The sequence below is a fragment of the Myotis nattereri genome (genome assembly GCF_964212035.1).
Source record: "Myotis nattereri genome assembly, chromosome: 12".
Lineage (NCBI taxonomy): Eukaryota > Metazoa > Chordata > Mammalia > Chiroptera > Vespertilionidae > Myotis > Myotis nattereri.
In genome coordinates this window covers 45010014-45020115 of record NC_138087.1, presented here as the reverse complement: position 1 = coordinate 45020115, position 10102 = coordinate 45010014, and positions in this window count along the sequence as shown.

The window sequence follows — 10102 nt, the reverse complement described above, 5'->3', positions numbered from 1 at the left end:
GGATGGGCAGTTATATACTGGCTTTATTTTATTGGCAAGAACATGTTTGTTTCAATAGCCTTTGTTGGCCCTTTTGCAAAGCAACAATATTCAAGAGTTCATAGACATAAAAATATCTTCAGCTCTTTACTAAAGAAAAATGATCTTCCTATCAGTCCATATTAACCTCATCTTTCAGATGAAAAAACAAAATCTCAGATCTTCACCAAGAATGCACTTCATCATATTTAAGTGGGGAGCTGGTATTGATTTTCATTGTATTCCATCTAATCCCCCTTCTCTGTGCAGGTGAAGCTTAGCGTGTTTGAGTGTTTACTTTTGATTGAATCCAGTAATGCTGACAAGGATGGTGGTTTCAGACTGGTGGTTCAATTTAAAGCTCTTGTTGTATGGTTGGTGACCTTGGCTGTGGAACTAAATCTTTATGGCCTCAAATTCCTCATGTGTAAATGAGGATAATAATAGAACCTAAAATTTAGATTCCATAGGGGAGAGAGGGGCTAGAAATGGAGTTAATGGTTGATTATGCCTATATGATGAAACCTTCATAAAAATCCCTAAAGCTCACCCCACTCCAAATTGGGGGACTTCCACCCCCCCCCCCCAACTCTATGAGGACAGAAGCTCTTGCTCTCAAGACCCTCCCAGACCTCACCTTATGTATCCTTCATCTGGCTAGTCATATGTAACCTTCATCATATCACTTAATAAACTGGTAAGAGTTAAGTGTTTCCCTGAGTTCTATGAGCACATTAGCAAATTCATTAAATCCAAGGAGGGTGTCATGGAACCTCAGATTTATAGCCAGTTGGTCAGAAACACAGGTGATAACTTGGACTACAATTGGCATCTGGAGTGGGGAGCAGTCTTGTGGGATCTGATGCTCTCTCCAGGTAGATCGTGTCAGAATTGAGTTAAATTGTAGGACGTCTAGCTGGTGTCGCAGAGAATTGCTTGGTGGGAAAACCCCCACAGATTTGGTGTCAGAAGTGTTGTGAGTGTGGTAGTAGTGTGGGAGTAAGGAAAAATACAGGAGAAAAATATGATCTTTCCAACTCAGACTGGCACAAGTCCACAGGCCTCACATTGAATAACAGGACTACACCTAACTAATATGTAAACATGTACATTAAATAAGTAAATCTAGCATAAAGAAATGTTTTTTTTTTTTAAATATATTTTATTGATTTTTCACAGAGAGGAAGGGAGAGAGATAGAAAGTTAGAAACATCGATGAGAGAGAAACATCGATCAGCTGCCTCCTGCACATCTCCTACTGGGGATGTGCCCACAAACCAGGTACATGCCCTTGACCGGAATCGAACCTGGGACCTTTCAGTCTGCAGGCCGACGCTCTATCCACTGAGCCAAACCGGTTTCGGCAAGAAATGTTTTTATAACAAACTTTCTCCTATGTTTTTGTTTTTAAAAGTTAATTTTAAAAATCTTTTTATTTATTGATGAGAGAGAGAGAGAGAGAGAGAAACATTGACTTGTCCCACTTATTTATGCATTCATTGGTTGATTCTTGCATGTGCCCTGACTAGAGATCGAACTGGCAACCTGGTGTATCAGGGCGATGCTCTATCCAACTGAGCTACCTGGCCAGAGCCTCTCCTGTGTTTTTAAATTATTGTTTGTTTCAGGGTACCTTCTTTTCAAAATATAGGATAATTATTAATAAATTTTGACAAAATTTGCTTACAGTGGCTTGATAACTTCCAAATCTTATATTGGTGCATTTAAGCAAGCAAACAAATGCAAATATGATTTTCTTTCAAAAAAATATTTTTATTGATTTCAGAGGGGCAGGGGGGGAGAAAGAGAGAAAGAGAAACATCAATGATGAGAGAGAATCATTGATTGGCTGCCTCCTGCATGCCCCGTACTGGGGATTGAGTCCATGACCCAGGCATCCGCAGGCTGATGCTCTATCCACTGAGCTAAACCAGCTAGGGCTGATTTTCTTTTTGAAAGAAAAAGATGGAGTGGGAAAATTGCCACATGCCAGACGTTCAGGGATATTACCTATCAAAGTAGACATGAAAACTCACTTCTAGGCTTAGTGTTCTGCCTTTAATTTAATTTCAAGAAATATCTTTTAAATTGAAGAAATATACATCACACCATTTTCATGGTTAATCAGGAATGACACGGAAAGTTCATTAAATCACAGCTAGGGAATGTAAGTGAACTCATGTAGGTAAATTCAGTGCTGAGTTAATTAAGTTGTTAATTAGTTAATTAACTTAAAATTTTAAGTGATGTCATTAAGAAACTGACATCAATTTCAGTTTTACTTTTTTATATTTAGATCTCAATGCAACTGTAAAGGCTTGAGGGCCTAATTCTTTCCACAGAGTTTTGAACCATATACTAACGTATTTATAGTAAGATTTTCATTATTTAGGATTGAAGTCATTTTAAAACATTTTGTCTAATTGCTTCTTTTTTTGCTTTTGTAAGTCAGAGGATATTCTCTTCATTTGTTTATTCTTATATAACATAGAATATCTCAGTGAAATAAATGTGAAAATATAGTACATAACCAGTCTGGTATATGCCACCACATTTCTTCTTGGTGTTGTTTTTAAACATAAAGGTTTTGAAAAGGTAGATTCCAGTTATTCTCTGTGAAACAAACCATCCCAAACTCAGTGGCTTAAAAATAATAATTGCTTACTTAGTCCACAAGTCTACAAATTGGGCAGCTGTGCATGGGGACAGCTCACCCGTCCTATCTAGGACTAGGTGGTCCATTTCTAAGATGGCTCATCCACATGACTGGCAAGCTGGTGCTAGCTTTTGGCGGGGAGTTCAGCTAACACTGTCTCCTGGATCTGTGGTTCCTCTCCTCGTGGATCTCTCCATGGGGTTGCTTGGGCTTCATCGCAACAGGCTTCCAAGAATGAGTTCTAAGAGGCCCAGACAAAAACAGAATGACTTCTTATGACCTAGACTCTGAAATCAAAGAACATCACTTCGCAGGGTTATGGTCAAACAAGTCATCAAAGTCAGCTCAGATTCAAGGGGAAGGGAATGAGTCCATCTCTCCGTGGGAAAAGTATAAAAAAATAAAGGAGTAATGCTATTCAGCAAGTTAGGGAGGACTTGTAAACTCATATAATAGGCTCTGATCCTGTAAAAGATGGAGACTTAAAAATTTCATAATCAACTGAACATGCTGAGCAATACCATGAGCAGATAATGTAGTAAAAAACACTGGATTTGGACAGGAAATCTGGATTTGAGTTCAGGTTCTGTTGTGCTGAGAGATTTTGAGGAAATGAATAGTATTTAATCTTTTTAAGACTCTATTTTCTGATGTTTAAAAGGAAGATAATAATATCTGCCCTATTGGTATATATCCATAGTAATTGAGAAGATCAAATAGATTACTGTATAGAAATGTGTATTTTATTATATTTTATTATTTTTTAAAATATATTTTAAAACATTTTGTCTAATTGCTTCTTTTTAAGGAAGAGGAAGAGAGAGGATAGAGAGTTAGAAACATTGATGAGAGAGAAACATCGATCAGCTGCCTCCTGCACACTCCCTACTGGGGATATGCCCGCAACCAAGGCACATGCCCTTGACCGGAATCGAACCTGGGACCCTTCAGTCCGCAGGCCGATGCTCTATCCACTGAGCCAAACCGGCTAGGGCAGAAATGTGTATTTTAGATGGAAAAATAAATTACATATGGCTGGGCATTCTTACTGCCAGAATATACCCATTGTACTTTCTTCCATATACATACATATATACCACATTTTTTATTTATTGTGTTCATGAGTAACCCAGAATTCTTGAACTGCTGTGGGAATCATGCCTGCATGACCTCAGGCAATCTGCTTGTACATAGGGAAGTAGCAATTCCTACAGCCAAGAATGTATGCGAAAGAGACCAGTTGAGATGATTTTGGCTTCCCCCACTGGGCCATAGACAGGTCACCACCAACAATCCCAACCACTCAGCAACCATTGATACCCTTTTGCAATATGGCTCATGCTCCCGGACTTATAGCCTGATGGATGCAGGAATTCAGGTAACCCCCAGTTGACCCAGCGCCATTCTTTCACAGGTACTATTTCCATATTAGGTGAGGTGCCCATACCTCCCCAACTCTACACCTTACCTTTATTTTCCACACAATTTTTGCTTTTGGATGAAGTGTGGGGAAGTCAGTCGCAACTGGAGAAAATCTGTTAAGATGCTGCTTCCAGACTGCTTTGAGAGGATCTTTAAAAGATTGTGCATTTTAAGTGTGATATAAAATAAAAAATCCATGGGAGCTCCAGAATAGTGGACCCAGAAGCAAAAAGACAGCCTTACATCCAAAATTGGTTAATACATATGTACTTAGGTGTTTTACTTGAAAATAAAATGTTTAAGTTATGTATGTTTTTAAATAATTCTCCATTCTGTCAGACACTTTAAGTTCATTATTCCATTAGGCTGGGTAAGAGTGCTTCTGCTATGTGTGCAGAACCCACACTTATTGCAGGCATATTAAATAAATAAATGAAAATCCAAGGGGATTAAGCAGTGATTAAATGTACCAGGTGGCAAATAAGTGGCACTAGCATCCTATTACTGTGTGATCCTTGTTGCTCCTCAGCTGGCTCTTTTTGATGTTGAACACCAAGCAGCTAAGACCAATCAATTGGTTGGCCCATGGAATGAACAGAGTCAACCACGGTTTAGAGTGGGAGAGCAAAGTAGGCAAAAATCATGATTGCACCCCAGCTGGTTTGGCTCAGTGGGTAGAGCATCAGCCTATGGACCAAAGGGTCCCAGGTTTGATTCTGGTTAAGGGCATGTACCTTGGTTGCAGGCTCTGCCCTGCCTGGGCCCTGGTCTGGGCTCATGCAGAAGGCAACCAGTTGATGTATTTGTCTCACATAGATGTTTCTCTCTGTTTTTTTCCTCTCTCTTCCACTCTCCCTAAAAATCAATGGAAAAATATCCTTGGGTGAGGATTAACAAAAATAAAAATAAAAATCATGATTGACATGTCACTTGAGGTTGTGCAGATTGGAAGTATGTCAGGAAGATATGTGAGGGGGTTCTGGTTGGGACATTCACCATCACCTGGATGGCTAGCGTCCACCTGGCCAGCCTCCCTCTTGAGGCAGTGTCTCCTTCCTCTGCACTGAATCAATGCTTCTTTCAGAACTGCACTCTTCATGGAGAGAATGATCTTGTCAGAGAGAGGAAGGTTCTATCAGGGCTCAGAATCACTATGGCTGAGTCACATCTAGGCAGTGTGGTGTGATAGCTGAGCCCTGGCCATAGGATGTCAAGATTTGACCCTGGTGTCACCACTTCCTAGCTATGACTAAGGCAAGTTATTTAACCTCTGCAAGCTTCAATAGTGGGTTTGTGAAGATTAAATGCAATAATCTATATATATCAAAGGCTAAGTGACTGTCCGACTGGTAGGTATGATGCACACTGACCACCAGGGGGCAGGCACTCAACACAGGAGCTGCCAAACTGCAGTGATTTGGCAGTTCTCGGGTGACACATCCTGGAACCAGAAAGGAGGGAGAGAGGAGGGAGCCCAATTCCTCCTGGGAGTGGGGCCATGAGATTCCACCTTTGGCATGGGTTATGTTTTTGCTGTGGCATTGTTGGCCCTGAATCTGGTTTACTGCCAAGCTGTGGTGACCCCAGACACCCTTAGAGCTGAGGCACCACCCCAGGTGTGGCTGGCCCGGGAGGGACCGAGGGAGGTTAGCTCCAGGGCATGTCAGGCCTTCTCGCCTAGTCCTGCCCCACTGGCCGCCTAATTAATTTCCTTTCAATGTGCATGAATCTGTGCACCAAACCACTAGTAAAGTATAAAGGACTGAGTCCCACCAACTTCAAACCCTCCATAGCAGGGTTTTGTAGACATGAATCCATGACTTCTGAAATTCTATGCACATTTTTGTGCTCAGCGTCCATGACTTTCATCAAATCCTCAAAGGAATCTGGGACTGAAAGCAAAACAAAGCAAACACGTAAGGCTTCCTTGTTTAGAGCAGTGCTTATCAAATTGTAATGAGTTGCCTGAAAATCTTGTAAAATGCCTGTTTTAAGTCAGTTTGTCTGGGTTGGGGCCTCAGGCCCTACATTTCCTACAAGCTCCCAGTTGATTCTGATGCAGCTGATTCGTGGACCACACTTTGAGTAGCAAGGGTCTAGAGTGTCTACCCCTTTATTTTCCTTTGTAGTGCTGAGAGCACTGTTACATGGTTATTACAGGCATGAGCTAGCTCAGCTGATGTAGCTCAATGGTAGAGCGTCGACCTATGAACTAGGAGGTCATGGTTTGATTCCTGGTTGGGGTTTCAGGCTTGACCCCCAGTGATGGGTATGCAGGAGACAGCCAGTAAATGATTCTCTCTCATCATTGATGTTTCTCTCTCCCTCTCTCTTCCTCTCTGAAATCAATTTTTAAAAGTATATTTAAAAAAGAAAAAGAAAAAAAGCCTGAGCTATGGAGCCAGACAGCCTGGGTTTGCTTTCTGGCTCTGACTCTTACTTATCGTGGTCAAGCTGCTGAACTTCTCCCTGTCTCAGTCTCCTCAACTATAAACTGGGGGAAATAATAGCACCGTCCTAGTAGGGTTGATGTGAGGATTGTGGGTTAAAGAGTTTATAACAGTGCTAAGAGCAGAGTAAGTGTTATTCTTTATTTATCAGCTTGTGATTACACTCTTAACTCTGTCTCAGATGATCTGGTGTTTTCTGGATTGTCCCATGCCCAAAGTAGTGTCTCCCAGTTGGCTTCCTCAGAACACAAATGATATAAGGGTCAAACAAATGTGTAAAACTTAAAATACCCTTCTCTTGGGGAGATAGGTGTAGCAGAAGACACTTGTTTAGCCCACTTTTAGCTTATAGTTTAGTTTTTAGTTTAGCCCACAAATTAGTTTGACAAACTAATTTGACCACAGAAGCCAGATTGTTTTTTCCATCTAACTGCTAATTCGCACACATAAAACTTGGTGGGATCCTTCTGAGGAGTGACAGACAAAGCCTGGTCACTCTGCAGTGTAGGTGATACTACAACAGGAAGAATGGCTCCTCCCGGCCATCTGGTGCAGAAAAGAAGCTTTGAATGAACAACATCCACCAGCAGAGTACTCACCCTGGACCACATGCCTCACTCAGGGGACTGAGTACTAAGAAGTGAATTTAACTCCTGTTTCTGCCTCTGCCACATGCAGGCAGACCCTCGGCTCACACAGGACCAAGTGCCGCCCAGTCACGTGAGACTGGGATGAGGAAGACTTGCCCATCCAGCGTTAAGCTCAAGCCATAATTTTATTTCTCCTGTCAGCATATCTTCTTTAACACCTAATTCTCTTCTGAGAATGTGCGGAAACAATGATTCCCCTCCCTAACCCTGACCTTTGGTTTAATTTTTTTCTTATTATAAGGAAATCAAAGCTTGTGGCAAAAACTAAAGCAAGAGGATATCTGTTTATTCATATTTTCTTCTTTTTAAAAATGCATTCAGATACTCATATTGAAAGAACAGATTAATGTGTAGGACTTGATTAGCACATATTTTTTCTTATAAATAAACTTTATTGAGGTACAATTTGCATAAAAATTGAGTTTTGACAAATGTGTGCACCTGTGTAACCAACACCACAATCAAGAGATAGAAGGTTTGCTTGTGCCTATTTGAAGTTCCTCCTGCCCCAGGTAACCACGGGTTTGATTTCTATAATCATAGATGTGCCTGTTCTGGAAATGGAGCCTTTATGCAAATGGAATCTAATGAATGAACTATTTCATGTCTGGCTTGTTTTGCTCAGCCTGACATCACATTTTGGGGAGCCGTATTTACTATGTGGATCACTAGTATCAGTAGTAGAACCTTTTAAAGAAAACCTTGTAGTTATCTCTGTCTGAAGGTCAACAATTTTGCATGCATTATAAATTAACATACACACTTTGAAACATTTTTTAAGACATAGTCCAACTCAGGTTAGGAATACCACTCGGCGCTACCGTATTTGAGCAGCTATGACTCCCTTGTACTTGTGAGGGCTGTGAGGAGCAGTGAGAAGACTGTGGGCACAGCGTGGGCCCCTGTCACAGACTTTGTGAGTTTGAGCAAGATCCATCAGCCACTGGGGCTCAGTTTCTCCATTTGTAGTAGCCTTTGCTGCTTCCTAAGGTCCATTCTGGGCCTGAGACGTTGTTTTGGGGATGGCCACTGAGCTGTGGCGCCAGCAGAGGGAGCAGGAGTCAACAAATGAATCGCAGAGCTGGCCAGCATCTTGCAGGGGCTGCTGTGACATATGCCACCCCAGCACCGTGACCACACTGTTCCGGAGCTCAGCAAGTCCGAAAGTGACTTAGGACTCTGGGTGTGATTTTTCAAACAGATTTCTGTGAAAAGGTGAGATTTCATTTCTTTAATTGAAAACGAAAGGAGGAGATAAACAATAAGATCTCTAAGCAAATAAAACATTTATATTCAAAGTTTATTTAAATTAACTTATAAACAGCTGTAATTTAATCATTACTACTCTAGAAAAGAATTGTAAAACAAAGTAGAAAAAGGCCTCCTTAGAGTTTTCTTTTCAAAGAAGGAAAACCACACAAACAAAAGTAGATTGAGTCATCAGAAATATAGTCTATAGAATTTTCAAATATAAAATATTTCATAACATACCATTATGTGAAAAGAATATTGAATTTAATAAAGCAGTTAACTGATTTCAGTTTGAGGCCAGATCTATCTAAGCACAATTAAATGGACATTTCACGCCATAAAGTTCCCCTCATCTACCCTCCTTGAATGTTCAGCATGGCTCAGTGGTTGAGCGTTGACCTGTGAACCAGGAGGTCACGGTTCAATTTCTGGTCAGGGCACACGCAGGAGGTAGGCAATCAATGATTCTTTCTCATCGTTGGTGTTTCTATCTCTCTCTCCCTCTCCCTTCCTCTTTGAAATCAATAAAAATATAACCCTGGCTGGTTTTGCTCAGTGGATAGAGCATTGGCCTGCAGACTGAAAGGGCCCATGTTCAATTCTGGTCAAGGGCACATGCTCAGGTTGTGGGCTCAATCCCAAGTAGAGGGTGTGCAGGAGGCAGCTGATCAATGATTCTCATTATTGATGTTTCTCTCTCTCCATTCCTCTCTGAAATCAATAAAAATGTATTTTAAAAAAGATATTTAAAAGAAGAAAAGATGAATCTGATGCTATCTTAATTAGCCTATCCTACAGAAAAGGAAGGAAGCATCTTAGTTACTCTTATTAGGCCAGCATAACATTGATCTAAAAATCTGACCAAGATAGCACAAGAAATAAAACCACAGATTAACCTCACTTATAATTGTTGACAAGAAATTCTAAGTAAAATACTAGCAAATAGATTCTAACAGTACATTGGGAGAAAATCAGCATGACCAAAGAAGTATATTCTAAATGTTCAGTTATGGTTCAATATTAGGAAGTTTATAAAAGTAATTAGTCACATTAAAATGCAGAGAAGGGTGTGATGTAAAACAGGTGGGCTGTTTTAAGAGAAAACTGCAGGACCAGGAAGAAGGTCAGTTGCTGCCAGGGAATGAGATTGGGGAATGTTTGATTACAAAGAAGCAACACAAGGGAATTTGGGGGGTGATGGGACTATTCTGTATTGATTGTGATGGTGGATACATGTTATTTTGCATTTGTCAATAGAACTGTACATACAAACAAGTACATTTTATTGCATGTAAAAACAAATTAAAAAAAATAAAAAAACTCACTGTCACATAGCCTATAAAGCCAATGATTGACTAGGAAAGTGAATTGATATTCACTTTTCTAAACTGTACAGTGGAGCTGATAACAATACCTGTTTCTCAGGGTTGTTATGAGATTCTGCTTAGTGCAACATCTGGCACAGAGTAAATCCTCAATAAATGTTAACAATTATTATAATAAAATGTAGTCATTAAGCTCACCAACTCTGGAGCAAGGTACCCAAGTTCAAATTCAGGTTGGGCCACTTACTAGCTGTGGGGCCTTAGGTACATCATTTTGGTTCTGCTCCTCCAAGTTCTCTTAGTTTTAAAATGTGGATAATGACTGTACCC